Source organism: Balaenoptera musculus, chromosome 20 (assembly GCF_009873245.2).
Source record: "Balaenoptera musculus isolate JJ_BM4_2016_0621 chromosome 20, mBalMus1.pri.v3, whole genome shotgun sequence".
NCBI lineage: Eukaryota > Metazoa > Chordata > Mammalia > Artiodactyla > Balaenopteridae > Balaenoptera > Balaenoptera musculus.
Genome location: NC_045804.1, coordinates 52,002,010 through 52,020,714, shown reverse-complemented (window position 1 = coordinate 52,020,714; position 18,705 = coordinate 52,002,010).

Genomic DNA, 18,705 nt, shown 5'->3' with positions numbered 1-18,705 from the left:
CAGGTGTACTAGACACCAACGGGCAAGTTTCAAGGAAGGAGGGGCGGTGAGCCGTGTCGCATGCCTTCAAGGTCAAGATAAGATCTGAAAGAGTACTTTGGATTGAACTACAAGGAAGTCCTTGGTGACCTTGCCTGGTAGTGGCAGAGGAGTGGTGGGGACAGAAGCCAGACCGCCCCAGGTTATAGAGTGAATGGGAGGTGAGAAAGTGGAGATAGCAAGGGTAGACAACTTGCCAGAAGTGTGAAAACAAGTGGCAGGAAAGAGATAGGGTGATTGGAAGGTGACATGGGATTGAGGGAAGGTTGGGATTTTTTTATTGTTGTTTATAAGATAAGGCTATTTGAACATGCCTAAATGTTGATAGGAAGGAGAAGGAGGTTGAAGACAGATAAAACTAGCCTTGTAAAACAGGTGGTCAGGTGGTCTGAAAGCATCTCTTGTTACAAAAGAATAGGAAGTAATGCCACCTGCTGAGAGCGAGGGAGCAGATTTGGAAAGGCAGGAAGTCTTGATTGGGTCATTATGGAGAAGGGGATAATGCTTGCTGGGCAGAATTCAAAGACCTATTGCAGTTGGACCATCTATGAGAAAGAATGCCGCCCAGCAAAGTCATGCCCCAGCAGTGCTCAGCGGCCCCTGTGTAGACCTGGAGAAAGCAGAACCGTTGGATTAATCTAGAGTTGAAGGTTTTTTCCAGGAGGTGGGACAGAGGGACAATGTGGCTGATGTGATGGACCATGGAGACAAAGCTCAAGAGATAAGGTGGTGAAGACAGGCCACTGATAGGAGAAGAAACAGAGAGGCCGGGGTCCAGAGCCCATGCTGTTCAAGACAGTAGCCAATAACCACATGTCACATGTTCCATTTCAGCTTGAATGAGTTAAAATTCAATAAAATGTAAAGCTAAGTTCCTCCATTGCCCCTGACTTGGACAGCGCCAGTAAAGAACTTTTCCACTGGGATGTCCCTGGTGGTCCAGAGGTTAAGTCCGTGCTTCCAATGCAGGGGGCACAGGTTCAATCCCTGGTCAGGGAACTAATATCCCATGTGCTGTGTGGACAAAAAAGAAATTTTTAATTAAAAAAAAAGATCATTTCCATCATCACAGAAAGTTCTGTTAGAGCTGGTCTAGAGGGTCAGAAAGATAGAAGTGATGAGGTGGGAATAACTGAGGAGACCATGGTCCCAAACTGGATGCCTGCACCAAGGATTCCAGAGGTGGTACAATGCTGAGCTGTGGGTGATGACAAGCCCCGCCAAGGGCAAGAGGGGGGTTTCTGCTGGGAAGCAGAGGGGGAGGTGTCTGAAGATGGGGAGGTTGACCAGATGGCCTGCCCACCGGGGATAAAAGATCCTCAGGACCAACATCCGGGCTTGCTGACCCAGATGCTGATCTTGAAACCGAGCAGCAACCTGTGGGGCTCCTGGGCACGAGAGCCTTTCTGTCCAGCCTCCATGACCTCTGAGTTCCAAAGGGTAGGTTCAAACAGTTGCTAATCAGGCAAGGGAGGGGATGCAGAGACAAGGGGGGTAGCAGTCAAGAAAAAATAGTGCAGCCTTGGGACAGGTTCCTGGGTTCGCCTCAAGGGATACACATAACGATATCTTCGCTCTTTTGCAGAACTAAACCCCCAACAAATGGAAGATGCTAACACTTGATGAAGCATTCTTCAGAGATCAGATCACCTGAGGCCGGATTAAAGGAATACAGGCCCTGCACAGAGCCTGATGCTTATCAGCAACCCCGCCCTTGAACCACTGCTGTAAAACTCCTCACCATATTCCCCCGGTTGGGACACACAGTTTTTGAAGGGCACGAACCCGCTATGTCCCCCTTTGCCTGGCAAAGCAATAAAGCTATTCTTTTCTACTTCACCCAGAACTCTGTCTCTGAGATTTGATTCGGCACCGGTGCACAGAGGCCGAGCTTTCGGCATCAACCTCTTCAAAGAAAGAGAAGAGTGACCTCGATGGGGAGGAGATGGCATGGATGAGATGTGGATGGTGGGACAACTGTGTGGTTCTGGCCTTAAAGGAGCAGGGGTTGCTGTCGTTTTCATGAAGATGGAAAGAATCATGGGGATTGAAGAGGAAAACAGCTCCCCCTGCCTGGGCACTGGGTGTGTGCGTTGTGGGTGAAGAACAGCCCCACTGAACAGCGTGAGTGGGGCCTCAGGGGAGGGCCAGGCTTGGGGGTAAGCATGAAGGCGGCAGGGGGATTGGGGACAACCAGTGAACAGGGTGAGGATGCAGGGGAGGGAACATCCCATAATGGGGGGGGCGGGCACCAGATGGCACAGGCTAATGGTTTGCAAGGAAGGAGGACAGGAAGAGAGTCAGGGCTTTGGAGAAATGAGATGACCTGAGGGACCTTCACCTTGGGCATGACTGAGGGTTTTACTTTTGAAGTCAAACATTTATATAATGCTTGCTGTGTGCCAAGCCTTCTTCTGAGCACTTTGTCAGTCATGAACTCATAATCCCTGTAAGAACCTTATGAGATAGGGATATTATTAGCTCCATTTTACAGAGGAGGAAACTGAGACTCAGGAAAGTAATTTGCTGAAGCTCATATCACTGATGAGAAGAGCAGAGATTTGAACTGAAATGGTCTGGTTCCAGTGTTTGGAGCTCTTAGTCAGCACCTGTGGGCAAGACGGGCTTGGCTGACGTTATCTGATACAAATGGGTCTCAGCCATCTCTAGACAGGAGAGGGGATCCAGGTCTACCAGAAGTATGAGCTGTGACCTGGCTTGACTGTGCTTCTGAGCACACCTGGTCCAGTTAAGAGAACACACGTTAAATGAAGTGGTTCCCAGGACTTCCAACATAGACTGGAAATTGTAGCAGCAGAGGAAATCGATGCAGGCACCTGGCCTCCCCAGAAGGTTCAATGGAGTCTGGATTGATCGTGTTACTTTCGGAAACAGAAAGAACTTGACTTCGACAAACCTTGATTCCAATTCACAACTTAATTGTGTGACCCTGAGCAAGTTGCTTCAGCCATCGAGGAGGAAACCCATCAGTTTTCTCACGGTGAAATGGGGGTCATCACACTTACCTCATAGGCTTGACAGGGTGATTAGAAAGATGCACCTGTAAAAAGAAAGAAGCTGGCAGAGTAGATGCTCAATGTATGATGGTTGAGGGTGTTTGGGATTTTTTTTTGGTGTTTTACTACGCATAATCCTCAGATCACTCACCCTGGAAGAGTTTAGGGGCCTCCTCTCATTTCGAGGTTTTGAGAGGCCAGCTCCCCTGATCAGCCTCATGGAGATTGCTCAAGGGATCCCAGGTTCCTCGATAGGAACGTCAGGAGATGTGACTGTTCTGGAAAGGCTTTTAGAGCATGTAAGAGCAAGCGGGTATAGTGTGTAGGTTTCCTGGGGGGGCCTGTCCGTTGCATCAGTGCTGTTTATCTGCATCTTCGCTCAGGCCCTCCCCTATTGCCGGCTTCTTGGCTGAGGATTCCAGAGTTGGGCAGAGAAACCCATACAAACCCCAAATCCGCCAAATCCTGTAATCTACCAGAGCTCTTTGAAGGGGTGAAAAATGCCTGTGGATAAGGGGAACCAGCAGATGTAATTTATTTTCATTTGCACAAAGCTTTTGACAAGGTCCCACCCTGAACACTATTACAATAAAGAAAATGGGTCACCGTCCGGGGAAGCTTTGTCATGGGTGGAAGACTGGCCTTGGAGGAAGGAAACAAAGGGTACAAATAAAAGGATGATTCTCTGGGTGGGGAAAATCGTGGGGGACTTCTGAGCCCAGAGTTGGGGCTTGGCTCACTGAACATTTACACAAAATCTGAAGGAGGGGGTCCCCTTACTGAAACCAGCAAATGTAGAGGTGGGCCTGGAGTGACATCAGGAGGAAGAGGGTGAATTGCAGGATCTCTAGAAGTTGTGCAAATGGTTCGTGGGACACAGACAGGTTTAGCAGAAGGTGATGTATTGGGGGAGAAATAATTTGAAATACTCTTCTAGGGTGAAAGGTTATCAAGTACAATTGAAAAATACTATTTTAGGACTCAAATACAAACTCTTTCCTTAAGACAGTTTCTCCGCAGAGGTGCTGTTGGCATTTGGGGCAGAATAGTCATTCAGCATCCCTGACTCCTGTCCACTAAATGCCACTCGGTCACATGCCACACACACCCCCCCACACACACACACATCATTGTGACAAATGAAAAATGGCTCCTTTCATTTACAAATTCCTCCTACAAGAGGCCCCACCCCAACACCATCCTAATCCACTTGAAACTTAGCTCAATGTCTTACTAAGGCCAAAAAAGTAAGAAAATTGGCAATACGAACAGGATGCATTTGAGTTTAGTATCTTCTGGGAAGTTCTGGTCATCACATCTCAAAATGCTTGTGGAGGTGGTGATAAGAGCTAGGAACACAAATAAAGCAAAGGAGGCGACAGAGTGCCAGGAGGGGAGGTGGATTTTAGACAAGGTTCTTGGGGGTGGGGGACTCTCTGAGAAGGATCCAGCAGAGCAGAGTTAAGTGATGAAGGGAGCTTTGGGGATATGGTGGGGGGACAGGGGGACCGTGCGTTCCAGGGAAAGGAAACAGCAAGTGCAAAGATCCTGAGGCAGAGCTTGACTTGTGTAAGGAACGGGAGGAAGGTCAGTTTGGTGGGGGCTTGGTGAGCGAGATGGGGAGTGGTGGGAGGTAAGGTCAGAGAGGTCAGTACAGGCCAGAGTATGCAGAGCCTTGTAGACTTTGATAAGGAATCTGAACTCTTAGTGATGTATTCTGGGTACCTCCAAGGCCTTGGAGGCTTTTCCTGTGGCTGTTAATATCATATTGTTTCCCTGATGAATCCATGAGCTTCTTGAGACAGGAACTGTGTCTTTTCCCTTTGAATCCCCAGTGTTTAACAGACTGCCTGGCACAGAATACGAGTGCACTACAGATTCATTAAAAATAATCAAAGCACAAAATTATGGACAATTGATGTGACCAACTGCAGTAGGCTGAAAAATGTTCCCCACCCCGCAAGATATCTATGTCTTAATTCCTGGAACATTTGAGTGTTACCTTATATGGCAAAAAGGGGTCTTTGCAGATGTGATTAAGGTAAGGATCTTGAGATGGGAAGATCATGGTGGATTATCTGGGTGGGCCCTAAATGCCATCACGTGTCCTTATAAGAGGGAGGGAAAGGGAGATCCGAAACGATAGAAGAGGGAAGGCCATGTGAAGACAGAGGCAGAAATTTGAGTGATGTGGCCACAAGCCAAGGAATATTGGCAGCTACCAGGAGCTGAAAGAAGTAAGGAACTGATTCTTCTCCAGAGCCTCTGGAGAAAGCACAGCCCTTGATTTTAATCCAGTGATACTGATTTCAAATTTGTGGCCTCCAGAACTGTGAGAGAATAAATTTCTGTTGTTTTAAGCCACCAAAGTTCGTGGGAATTTGGTACAGTGGCCATAGGAACTAATACACCACTAAATCCTAGAAATGCCAGGATTCAGCGGGTCTCCTGCAAATCTTAAAAGGCGAGCTTGGGTTAAATGAAAGGAACAAAAAGAGGGAGCGCTAACACTGTGGTTTTGAAACGTTCCTGAAGTCTTCCTTTGGGTCTTCTTCCCATGGGCTGTGTGACCACATCGCCCTGTTCTTTACCGCCCACAAGGCTGAGTTCAGTGCCTCCAACATAAGCTTGCCAGGTGCTTGCCGTTTGTATTAAGGTAGCATAAACCCCCCTTTCTGGAGGCCAGGGTTGCAGCATCCCTTTACGATTCAGAACGCAGTCCAGAAGCAAGTTAATAGTCTCCCGGGCCTTTGAGAGAAGAGTTGCCATGATATCCGGGGATTTCAGTCTGCAGGGAAGCCAGAGTTCTTCACTTAGAAGTGTTTATGAGGTCAGGCATCTTCTGTTCTTCCAGGGTCACAGAGAGCCACAGACCAGGATCCTAGGGGAATGGGTGACTGGGGGACACTGACACGCTGAGAAGTGACAGCTGACAGTAGAATTCATCCCAGCCACCACCCAGGGGTCAGGGCAGGTCTTGCAACCACCCAACTTACCAAGGGCATTACTGTCTGAGAGCCCAGTGGAGTTAGGAAAGTGTGGGAGCAGCTCTTAGAGAGCATCCATCCAGTGCTCCCCTGTTTACCAGTAAGGAGACTGAGGCAGGGAGGCTGAGTGAATTGCCCAGGAGCCGATACTCCAAAAGACGTCTTCTGAATGACTCCTCGGAATGGATGTGGGTCACCCCTTCAACCACACCTAGGGCACACCTGCTATATTCAGTTCTGCTAAATTAGGTGGGAAAAAAAATCATGATTTTGTTTTGTTTGTCTTTTGGCTGCGCCGCGCACATGGGATATTAGTTCCCCAATCAGGGATGGAACTGGCGCCCCCTGCACTGGAAGCACAGAGTCTTAATCACTGGACCACCAGGGAAGTGCCAAAAAATTCATGATTTTGGAGGGGGAAATGATTACCAAAAAAAGTTTCTATGCTTCAAGGAGTAAGCTTCTGTTATCTGCAAAAAATCAATTATGTGGAACACCTTGTTTTCCCCAAATGTCAGTAAAATGAGGTATTACTGGTCTACGCGTCACACAGGGAGTAAACTTAGGGGACTAATACCAAGAGGCAGTGCGGGATGAAAACAGACATGGACCACTGATTCCAAACAGATTGAGTAAGTGCATGGATTATTGAACTAAAACAAGGTATTAAAGGAGAGTAGGAATGGCGGGGAAGGAGGCGACCTCTCCTCCACCGATGCTACCATCAGGCAGGGAGTACCACCATGCTAGCCCCCAGAATGATGCCAGAAACTAGGCACAAGGCTGGATGGACATGACCTAGCCTAGAGAGCTACCTCCTTGCCTCTGGCTGAGCACCTGGCTTATGAGGCCTCCCAGGGATCCCAGGTCCCTAGACCTGTCTGCCAGGAGCTGCTTGGGTAGGCGGTAGGGTGGTGCAGGCTTGGATTGTGCTCCAGGCATACACACTTCCTGACCTTCACACCTCTGTGACAGTGGTTGCTAGGGACTGAATGGTTGTGTCCCTCCCCCCAAATTCATTTGAAGCCCTAATCCCCAATGTGATAGTATTTGGAGGTGGGGCCTTTGGGAGGTAATTAGGTCATGAAGATGGAGCTCTCATGATAGGATTAGTGTCCTTATAAAAGAGACATGGGACTTCCCTGGTGGTCCAGTGGTCAGGAATCCACCTGCCAATGCAGGGCACACGGGTTTGATCCCTGGTCCGGGAGGATCCCACATGCCACGGAGCAACTAAGCCCATGTGCCAAAACTACTGAGCCTGTGCTCTAGAGCCTGTGAGCCACAACTACTGAGTCCGAGTGCCACAACTACTGAAGCCCGTGGGCCTAGAGCCCGTGCTCCACAAGAGAAGCCACCGCAATGAGAAGCCTGTGCACGGCACCGAAGAGCAGCCCCCGAGAAAGCCTGTGTGCAGCAACGAAGTCCCAACGCAGCCAAAAAATAAATAAATAATTTTTAAAAAAAAGAGACATGAAACTAATATAATATGACATGTCAATTATATCTAAATTTTTAAAATTAAATTTAATTACAAAATTATTTTTAAAGAGACATGAGAAACATGACCTGTCTCTCCACCATGTGAGGACACAGCAAGAAGGCTGCCATCTGCAAACCAAGAAGAGAGCCCTCACCAGTAACCAAATTGGCCGGCACCTTGATCTTGGACTTCCCAGCCTCCAGAACTGGGAGAAATGAACATTTGTTGCTCTAGCCACCCAGTCTATGTTGTTCTGTTTATAGCAACCTGAACTGACAGTGGGCAAGTCATTTCACCCCTCTGAGCATTGACTTCCTCTTCTGAAAAATGTGGATGGTAAAATTATTTGTCCCTTTCCTCCCTTCCTTCCTTCCTTCCTTCTTCCTTCCTTCCATCTCTTCCATAGATATCAAAGCATATACAAAAGACCCTGAAGTGTCCAAAGCCCTAAACAAATATAATTTTAATAAAATCCTGTGGAACCAGTTAACCCAGTGCCTCTACCATCACAATGGTTATGACAGGGATGCTACCCTCCTGAGAGGATGACAAACTGCCCCGGGCAACAGAAGCTCATGTACAGGATGGTGACAACTAGCACTACAGAAAGACCGGACTTTGGTGTTAATGCACATCAATAATCCTTTCCTAATTATCAATTAATATTCATAATAAGTCAACAAGCATGAATAATAAGTATCAATAAAAAGTATCCACTTCAGCTTGGGGTCAAGGTAGATCCCTCAAGAGTGGAGTCTCTTAACAGCAACCACAGTCGTAATCACAACCATAATCACAGTCACAGCCATAATCACAACCACAGCCATCGTCACGACCACAGTCATAATCACGATCAGGATGGCAGCTCACATTTACAGAACCCTGTGCTCGCTGCCAGGCCTGGCCTGGGAACTGGTCTGCTGGGTCTCAGCCAGGGAGCTTGTTGAGGCGATGGTGGTGGTGGAGAGGCTAGAAGGGAAATTGTGAGAAGTTTCTCTTCTTGGGGAAGATGGGGGAGGGAGGGAAAGGCAGACTGTAGGCCCCACGACTGGGGGTTAACATCTTTCTTGCTTACTACTGTTTGCCCAACACCTAGCACAGAGCTTGGCACGTAGTAGACACTCAAGAAATGTTTGCTAAATGAACACCGAGGGGCCCAGACAGGGCGTCCCTGGAGAAGGAGCGGAGACTTCTTGGTGTCCAGGAGCATATCTGGACCTGAGGTCAGAGGATCGAATTCTCTCTCCATGAGCCTTTGATTCCCAGTGACTCTCCACCCACATGAAGAAGATTCACGCTGCAGGTCACGTTGGCCTTGCTCAAGATCTCAGATGATCCTGGCATCATCGACATACCCTAACCTGTGACACACACACACACACACACACACACCACGTCTCCTGGCTGCAGAGTGGGAGCCAGGCCTCTGCAGCGGGAGCCAAGAACCCTCCCTGGGCTGGGTGCCCTCACCCTGGATCCAAAGGGCTCAGGAGGCGGCTGCCTTCTGCCTGGGCCCCCTCGGCTAGGATCTGATTTTCTCATCATCTGGATAGTCTCAGCAACTCGCAGCACAGGGATGAACCAGCCTGACCTTTCTGGAGGTTTGTTTAAAGCAGAACAATGTTTGTCTTGTCCAAACACTATGAATTACTCCAGAGAATCCTGACCAGTTTTACAATCCGCAGCTACAAACGGCTTACATAAATAGGGACCTGTCCCCTCCCCGGCCCCCCTCTGTTCCTAACAGCTTCTCCCCCGCTCCCCCCCCCCACTTTCTTCCACTCTTCCAGGCCTTCCCCCTGCGCCCCTTCACACCTTCTCTCCTCTGAGCCCCAGCCTGGTGAAGGGCAGGTGTCGGCTGTTCTGGGCTACGGCTCGCACCTGGGTTATTGCTGGCACAGCTGCGGACGGCTCAGGGCGGGCTGCTCTGGCCCTGGCGTGGGCCGGGTTTGCCTGGCTAAGGGGGGCCTCTGGGCACATTTGTACTGTCTGTGTGGGGCCTGCCGTGCACAGAGTTGGGTCCAGCTGTGAAAGCGCGTTGGTAAGAGGAGCCCCCTAGGATTGGGGGTCCAACGCCCAGTCAGCCCGCGGCCCACTTGGGCCATTCCTCGTCTGGCGGGGTGCTCAGCCCCCCCACAGCTGAGGCCGCATAGGCTGCACATTCAGGGGATCCCGAGGCATCTCCTAGAGGTACAGCCCACCCACTACTGGCCTCCAGTGGGGGTGGGAGACAGTAAAGGCTGTTCTGCCCATCAAATATGAGCCACAGAAAGCAGGGGGGGCTGTGGTCCTGGGAGGGGAAGGGCTGCTGAGGAGAGAGCCCAGTTTGGGCTGGATTTCCCTAAATACAGTTTCTATCCCACTGGCGTGGAAAGGCTTTGGGAAGCTTGTGGAAAATGTAGATTTCTGGGCCCCTCCCCAGGCCTACAGAAGCTTGGGGGTGGGGATGGGGGAGCTGCCGATCAGGGTTTGAGATTCACTTCTCTGCATGAAAACCCTCACCAGTTCGAGTCCTCTGACTGACCAGCTGGATGACACCTGCCAGCCACTTTGGGTCTCAGTATCCCCATCTGTACAATGGCCCGAGAATCTTTGAAAGGCCCCTTCCAGCTCTTAGAATGTGTGGTCTCAAGGAGAGTTGGCTACCAGAACCCAGAAGCAGCAAAGGTGGGAGCAGCCCGAGAAAAACTCGAGGGAGTCCTTAAACTACGAGGAGAGGTGTTGGTGAATGCTCGGGGAGTGCCCGGGGAGTGTGCTGCTGGTGGGCTGTGAGTGGTGTGTGGAATCCTTCCACCGAGGGCCCTACACTTGGAGCCAAGTGTGATCTCATTTCATCCTTGCTTTGCAGACAAGGAAACTGAGACTCAGAAGGGAGGAGGGACTGCTTAGAAGTTGGTGAGCGGCCGGGATTCGATCCCAGACACACCCTGGGACACCCATCTGGCCATTCCAGAAACGTCTCTTCCCGCCTTGTTGTTCCAGCCTCTCAACCCCGCTGAGGTTGGCCCTTAGGGCCAGAGCTCCTTCTCTTCCCCCGAAGGGAGGGTCCCACTGGGCGGAAGGGCCCAGGGCCACATCGGCCCCGCGAGCTGGACGCGCGGTGAGCCCCCCACCGCAGGAAAATCAAGCGCTGGGAGCTTCACCCTGGAGAGAGCCAAGTCCACCCTGCCCACCCCGAGGCTCCGCAGCCGAGCTGGGAGCGCCGTCGGGGCGCCGTCGTCGCGGTTAGGGCTGCGTCTGCAGCGCACGATCCTCCTTCGCTGGAGGTAAGGGGGCGCCGCCAGGGGGAGGCCCCAGCTTTCAGAGCTCGCAGACGTTTGTGCCCAACATTCTCCGGGGCGACTCGAGGTCAGAGGATAAAGCCGCCGTCACCCGCTCAGCGGATGCTCCGAGGCAGACCCTAGGGTCCCATTAGGAGTGGCAAGCTGGAGGCGGCGGAGGGCTGTTGTCGCGGGGAACCCGGAATCAAACGTCTGGTGAGGGTCAGGACTGCACCAGAGGGCCCTGTCTCCACGATCTCGGCTTGTGCACTGGATTCCATTTGCAATTTGGGATCCAGAAGCTTGCTGTGTGACCTCAGGCAGCCGCGGACGGCTCTGGGCCGCGGGTCCTCTTTTGCGAACCTCGGGGTTTGGGACGGACGCTCGCCCAGCTCAGCTCCAATGTCCGCGCCTCGGATTAGCTGCGCCTCCTTCTAGTTTAGCATTTGATTTTCTAATCAAGCTCTTTGTCCCCTGCGGCCTTAACCCGAACCCCCTGCTTCCCCGTTTCCCCTAGGGCCCCGCCTGGGTCTCGCTCTCGCTCGACTTTCCCGTCGAAGGCAGTCGAGTGAGTGATTCCCGGGAGCCGAGGCCGAGGCCGGCGGGTCCGCGGCGCGGGCCGGGTTGTATGGAAATGGCCAGAGGAGCCGGCGGGCGCGGCGGCGATTTATTCAGGGAGTGACAGCCCCTTTGAGCGCTCAGCGAATGGCATTTTCTGTCTGTGAAAGCCTTTCTTCCCACCTCTGTTCAGATTAGCCCGGGGGATGAATGCGCCCATTATCCAGCCCGCTGACCATTCTGAAACGCCAAATTAATTACTAAGCACTGAATCAGGCGCCGGGGCCGGGGCACCGGGAGGTGTGAAAATAGCGAGCGACTGGAGCTGGGGAAGGCGAGGGGCGCAGCGCCGAGAGGCCGGGCGGGGTGGCCCGGGGCGCGGGCGCGGCGGGGCCGGGGAGGGCTTGGCCGGCCGCCGAGCGCGACCTGCCGGCGTGACCGGGCGCGACCGCGGGGCGAGCGGGCTGCCGGGGCCCCGGGCGTGCGGCAAGGCGCGGAGCGGGGGTGGCGGCTCCAGCGGGCTGGGCTCGCCCGGGGCGCGGCCGGAGCGCGCCAAGTGAGCGGGGCGCGGGGCCGAGGCTGGAACGTGCGCCGCGCGCCAGTAACTCCCCGGAATCATCGCCAGGGACGGCCGCCCCCAGACGGCCCCGGCCCGCGGCCGCCCCTCCGTCTCCTACCAGGCGCTCGCCGCTCCAGCTGCCTTCCGAGGCCTTCAAACAACTTGGGCGCCGCCCGGCCACCGTGGCCCCGGCCGAAGCTTCCCGAGTGCGGGGTCCCGGGCCACCCCACCGGGCCCCGACTCCGGCTCGGCGGACCGCACTTACCTCCCGAGGCGCCGGGCGGGAGAGGGAGGCGAGCTCTCGGCGGCTCCAGCTGGAGTGCGCTGGGCGCGGAGAGCGCGCGCCTTTAAGACTCTTCCCCGAGACTCCGCCAGGTGGTGTCAAGCCGGCCGGGCCCTCGCGGCTCCTCACCCCCGCGGCCACCCTGCTCCCCAGCCCGCCCCGGGCAGAACCCAGCCGCTCGCTCCCACTCGGCGCCCCGCCGCGCCCGCTCCAGCGGTGAACAGGATGGGTGTGATTTGGGACACAAGGATGCTCCAGAGGAAGGCACCCATCCTACCCACTCCAGCTTTGATGGATGGAGGAATCTCTCTTTGGCCGGATGCTGAGGGTGGGGGAGGGAGAGGCGAGGACTGAGAAGTCTTGTCCGAGGACTTCCGATTCGGTCCCCGCTGTCATCACGCCAGGACGCGCCTTAAGTCCCCGCGAAACTGGTCCTCTCGCCCTTGATCCAAGATGGCGAGTGACACGCCTCCCCCAGTCACCTCTGAAATGACTGAAGCGATAAAATAGAGAACTGTCGCCACTTAAAACCAGGGAAATGTGATATTCACACTCCTGAAACAAAAGTTTAAGAGGACCCGAGGGAAGGTTGAAGGAACTCCACCTTCAGCAGGCGAGAAGCAGGGGTCGGCCCGGGACGCGCAGAGGGTAACCCTCTCTCCCGGTGCCTCCTCCGAGCTCAGGGGGGCGAGTTCACGCGTGCGGCCGGCACCTGGGGACCCTCCGCCGACCTCACCGCCGCCGCAGGGCACACGTTTGCAGGCATAAACTGCGATTCTAGCTTCAGGCCATTATTAAAATTTTACATCATGTGTCTTCTCTTTCAAAAATTATTTTTTGACATTTGTTGAGATTTCAAACTGCATTAATAGTTAACTCAGGTTTTCTGTCTTCGTTATTTTATGTAAACGTCTTCCTCATTCCTGAGTTGCTTATTTTGATTAATTTCTCACACAACTGAAACCTACTTTGAGTAACACTTGGGGGAAGGGCATGTGGGCGTTGGACTTTTTGAGTCTCTGCACGTCAACAAATGTCTCTTTGTTAACTTCTACAGACACTAGTCATATATAAGATCCTATAGGATATAGGATCCATAATTTCTTTACACTTACGACTCTGCAAGATAGGGATACTTTTAGCATAAAACAGGGAAGCAAGTGGAAAGTACTTACTTTGATCTCCTTGGTCCATATCTAGAGGACCCATGAAGTGATTCTTTGTGACTATTAGCTACTGATTCATCATCTTCTGATTTTTATAGTTGCAGAAATTTCTCCTAGGTTTTAGAGAATAACATCATTCAGAGCCTTTCATCTTTGGGGGGCCAGCTGGCTTTAGTTTACTTTCTTAAAAGAAAAAAAAATATGGGGTGTATTACTGCCTTCTTTACTAATTGTGCCCTAGGGTTAGTCCCTTCTCTCTTCACATTCACTGTTTCACCTGTAAAATGAACAAATTGGGCTACATGATTGCTGTGGTCCCATCCAGCTTCAACGACCTGGGAGTCTAAAAAGCAATGGCCCCACCACAGTGAGCTACCACTTCACACCAACTAGGATGCTATAAAAGACAAGACAGATAATGACAAGTGTGGGCAAGGATGTGGAGAAACTGGAACCCTCATGCATTCCTGGTGGGAATGGAAAAAAATGGTGCAGCCATTGGAAAAGTCTGGCAGTTCCTCAAAAGGTTAAACAGACAGTTACCATAGGACCCAGCAATTCAACTCCCAGGTATATACTCAAGAGAAATGAAAACATATGTCCACACAAAAACCTGTACACAAATAGTCATAGTAGCATTATTCACAGTAGCCCCAAAGTGGAAACAATCCAAATGTTCATCAACTGATGAATGGACAAATAAAATGTGGCATATCCATATAATACAATATTATTCGGCCATAAAAAGAATGAAGTACTAATACATGCGACAACATGGATGAACCTTGAAGACAGTATGCCAAATGAAAGAAATGTCACCAAAGGTGGCATATTATATGGTTCCATTTACTATGAAATGTCTAGAATAGGCAAATCCATAGAGGCAGAAAATAGATTTGTGATTGCCTGGGGCTGGGGGTTGGGGGGAGTGCTAATGGGAGTGGGCTTTCTTTTGGGGATAAAAATTGATTGTGGTGATGGTTACACAACTCTGTGAATACACTAAAAGCATTGCATTGTACACTTTAAATGGATGAATTGTATGGTATGTGAATTGTATCTCAATACAGATGTTATATTACAAAATACTTACCGTGTCTGTGTTCTCATGAAGCTTACAGTATAATTGGGGGATTCAGAGCCCTACAATCTGCCCAAGGAATGAAGCACCCTCTTCACACTTACACACCAAGATTTCCATGGCCCATACAAAGGCAAGACTTTTCTGGATCTGTCCTAAGACAGGTATTAACTTTCTATTCTTCTTCCTCTCTTTTGGAAATCCTCCAAATGGCTGCAGGTAGCCCTGCAGTAGTCTGACTCTCAGATTAGGGTCTCCCAAGAGAGCAGCCACTTGCAAGGCCATAGCACAGTTATTAAGAGTAGCAACTGTAGGGCTTCCCTGGTGGTGCAGTGGTTAAGAATCTGCCTGCCAATGCAGGGGACACGGGTTCGAGCCCTGGTCCTGGAAGATCCCACATGCTGCGGAGCAACAAAGCCCGTGCGCCACAACTACTGAGCCCACGTGCCTAGAGCCCATGCTCCACAACTACAAGAGAAGCCTGCACACCGCAATGAAGAGTAGCCCCCGCTCACTGCAGCTAGAGAAAGCCCGCAAGCATCAACGAAGACCCAATGCAGCCAAAAATAAATTAAAAAAAAAAAAAAGGTAGCAACTGTAGAGCCAGGCCTCCAGGGTTCAAATCCCAGCCCTGCCTCTTGCTAGCTACCCAACATAGTCAAGTCACTTACCTTCCCTGTTCCTCAGTTTCTCCCTGTGCACAATGGGGATAACAGTGCCTATTTCATAAGGATTATGTCAGGATTAAATGAGTTAATATATGTAAAATGATAGCACGTGGTAGGCTATCATAAGTGTTAGCTGATGATACTACTGGGGTATTATTGTCATCCATCGGCAGGTTCAAGCACAGACCTGCTACTTTCCTATGTCCCACGAGGTGGCGCGATCGCACCACTTCGGACAACGAAAGTGGCGCCCCGCCCCCACCCCCCCCTCCCGGGTCCCTTGCACGGTTAACTCTGGACTTTGATAAACCATGCAAGGAGAGCTGCGGTTGCGGTTCCATCTGTGAACTATATATAGTAATGTCACCAAGAGTGCGGCAAATTTCTCTAATCGGTGCCACTCACTGGAAAAAAGTTCTCTCCAATCCAGAGAAACCAGCGCATGTGTACAAATAAAATGCATGGTCTGGGTAAAACGTTAGATCCATACCAGCTCAGGTGCTGCCATCCAGCCAAGGTGGTGAGGCCCGTGTGTGTTTTCCCACAGCATCCTCCTCCTTTTTATTACACATATCTGGTAACAGTCCCCCTTATCATCCTGAAATGAAATTTCTAGACAATACAAATAACACACATAATTTCTCCACTGTGTCAATACCATGCCCTGATGCTAATATAAGGAAGAAAGAAAAAGAAAGTCAGGTAGAGCCTGCATTTCAATAGGCAAATGCTCTGAATAGAATTACCAAGAAGACCCCGGGAACAAATGGTCCCTGATAGGGGTGTATTGCTCTGGTGGTTCAAACACCTTGAGTGGCGTTGCCCTGGGCAACGTGATTTTCCAAAGTGGTCAGCAGTTGTGGGTCAAGTTGCCTTCCTGGAAATGTTAGTGTGTGTTAAAATTGTGAATCAAGACAAAACAAAACAAATCCTTTGCGTTCACAGACAAAATAAAATTAGGCTCGGGGCACAGATGGTTTTTCGTCTTTATGAACGTCCAGTGGGACATTTAAAAGTTGTACGGGCAGTTGTGTTGCGATTGTCCCCAGTGTGCAGTGCAGATGTCTGCACCTCTGGTTTCTGACTACTAAACAGTAGTAGTGTCCCCCATCACTGTGACAGCCAAAACCACTTCACCACAAATTTTCAATTGAACAACAGCATCTCCACTGAGAACCACTGGTCCAGGGTCAAAATTGCTTTGGGCATTTCTAGCAAAGCTAGCACTCGATCTGCTTAAGGCTCCACTTGTAAAAGACATTGGCTTTTCTCTAGTCTACACAAATACACTTGTCTGGGACCAGAGCGGGGACTCGAAGGGGGTTCCAGAGAGAGGGAGGCTATGGGGTGGGGCTGTTTCCTCTGAGTGTCTCCCTTCTTTGTCCAGGAAGAGGAGGCCTGAGGAGGGAGGTTGGTCTCGCCTGCCAATCTCGGGCACAACCCAGTGGTCTGTTTGAGGCTTTTCCTAAAACCCAGCTGGGAAGTAAATCAGCAGAGACATAATCCTGATTTTAGCCACAGGGGCCAGGGCCTCTGAGCAAACCCCTGGCTTATGAGAATTTCCTGCTGTACATTTGCTTGGCATGTCAATCTCAAGCTATTCTTGCTCTGCTTTCTCAGGGATGGGGCCAGCAAGCCCAGGGCTCCTGGGGACAAGATTTTGACATACTGGCATGTACAGGCTTGCTCACTAGCTCCATTAATTATGTCCACCTCCACCTGCTATGGGGCATTTTCCGGTCCTTGCATCTGGCCCTTCCTTTCTCTCGGCAGCTATGGCACCAGCCCCCGGCTCCCCGCCCGAACTTTCAGCTTGTTTGTCTCAAGAGGCAGGTAAGACATGACCCAATCCCCCTGCTGGTATTCCTGGAATTCAGCTGGTTTAGCAAAGCAAGACTGGATCTCTCCTGAGCAGGGCAGCTGCATCTTTCTGTCCACATTCCATCACTCCTGCCGATTGATGTCTCGGGGCCAGCTGGTCATCTACGACACAGGTTTTGACGCCTCAAGAATTCCCTCCCAGACTCTCTGGTCTTAAAAGGGCAGCTGAAGGGCCCAGGAGCCTTCCCGTCATCAAACGAAACTGTCAGAAGCCTGTAACTCTGTGTATTTCTGCTCTGCAGAAAACAATCCAGATGGCTCCTCACTGAGGTATCCATGCACCTGCAGCCGTAAGCCTACATGGTGTATCCAGTGACCATTTGGTGACCACCTCCTGTATGCCAGGCATTCTGGGTGCAGTGGGAACCTGGCAGACACAGTTCCTGTTCTCCTAAGATGTACAGTCTATGGGGACAAGATAGGCATTCAATAAACAATAACACAAACAGCTATGTGATTGCAGCTGAGATCAGCATTACAAGTAACACAGGAGCCTCGTGAAGGAGTATATCACAAAGACTGGGGTGGGACAGGGGACTGGGGACTGGGGCATCACGGAGGAGGTGACATCATGTTGAAACCTGAGGGATGAGAAGGTGTTAGCCAGGTGAAGAGAGCAGGGAAGAGCCTTCCCAGTGGCGGAAACAGCCCAGGTGAAGGCCTGAAGTCAGACAGCAGCTTGGAGTGGTCAGAAAATCATAACAATAGCCAACACTTACGGATCATTCACTATGCGCGCCCAGCCTGTTCTAAGAACTTTACAGGGATTAGTTCTTCTAATGCCCACAATGCTATGAAATAAGGTATTGTCAGCCCCATTTCACAAAGGAGGACACAGAGGCATAGAGAGGTTAAGTAATTATCCCAAAGTCCCACAGCTACAAAGTGGCAGAGCCAGCATTTAGACTCAGGTCATTTGACTCAGAAAACTGTATCCTTTTCTTTTTTTTAATAGATCTTTATTGGAGTATAATTGCTTCACCATACTGTGTTAGTTTCTGCTGCACAACAAAGCGAATCAGCCATGTGCATACTCATATCCCCATATCCCCTCCCTCTTGAGCCTCCCTCCCACCCTCCCTATCCCACCCCTCTAGGTCATCGCAAAGCACAGAGCCAATCTCCCTGTGCTATGCTGCTGCTTCCCACCAGCCAACTATTTTACATTCGGTAGTGTACGTATGTCGATGCTATTCTCACTTCACCCCAGCTTCACCCTCCTACCCCATGTCATCAAGTCCATTTTCTATGTCTATCTCTTTATTCCTGCCTTGCAAATAGGTTCATCAGTACCATTTTTTCTTTTTTTTTTTTAGATTCCATATATATGTATTAGCATATGGTATTTGTTTCTCTCTTTCTGACTTACTTCACTCTGTATGACAGACTCTAGGTCCATCCACCTCACTACAAATAACTCAATTTCGTTTCTTTTTATGGCTGAGTAATATTCCATTGTATATATGTGCCACATCTACTTTATCCATTCATCTGTCTGTGGACATTTAGGTTGGCTCCATGTCCTGGCTATTGTAAATAGTGCTGCAATGAACATTGTGGTGCATGTCTCTTTTTGAATTATGGTTTTCTCAGGGTATATGCCCAGTAGTGGGATTGCTGAGTCATAGGGTAGTTCTATTTTTAGTTTTTTAAGGAACTTCCATACTGTTCTCCATAGTAACTGTATCAATTTACATTCCCACCAACAGTGCAGGAGGGTTCC